Source organism: Buceros rhinoceros, unplaced genomic scaffold, assembly GCF_000710305.1.
Source record: "Buceros rhinoceros silvestris isolate BGI_N320 unplaced genomic scaffold, ASM71030v1 scaffold21675, whole genome shotgun sequence".
In the NCBI taxonomy this organism is placed as follows: domain Eukaryota; kingdom Metazoa; phylum Chordata; class Aves; order Bucerotiformes; family Bucerotidae; genus Buceros; species Buceros rhinoceros.
The window spans coordinates 22908-23549 of record NW_010413702.1 but is presented as its reverse complement, the minus strand read 5'-3'; positions in this window follow the sequence as shown (position 1 = coordinate 23549).

Below are 642 nucleotides of genomic sequence, written 5' to 3'. Positions count from 1 at the left end.
TGGACCAGCCAGCTCGTGGGCGTGAAGGGCCCTGGTGCAGAGCTAGATGCTGGCAAACAGCAGCACCAGCAGAGCAAGAACCCCTTTGGCCCAAAGCAATGGGCACTACGTGAGCAACCACGGGGCAGGTCCAGAAGCTCAGCCCGGACCTGGATTCACCGCAGCTCAGGAGAACTGCTCACGCTTACCAGCTCCAGCAGAGCTGGAGGTGCACGAAGTAACAAGCCATAGTATGTGTTAAAGGGGATAAAGGTGGTTCCTAAAGCACCTCGAGGTGTGTAATACCGTATGGAGGGATCGTTGCAGAGCCTCCATGGGAAAGCCACGCTGCAGGGAGGCACCGGAGATTCCTGATGGAAAACGAGCTCGGAGGGAAGGGGTGCACTGGGCTCAGACACCACACTATGGTTTTCAGGCATTCCACTCATCAAAAGAGGAAAAAAATAAATAATCCCCACCAAAGATTGTAGTGGAGAGCATGGCCCTTTTGTCAGAATGAAGTTACTCAGTTCAAAACCCAATTTTCCACCAAAAAAATCAACTTGAAAGGCATTTCCCACTCACTCTCGCTACAGGATCAAAGACAAGAGATTAGAGCAACTGCTCGCCGCTCGACGCCCCAGCGATCCTGGGACCCTCGAG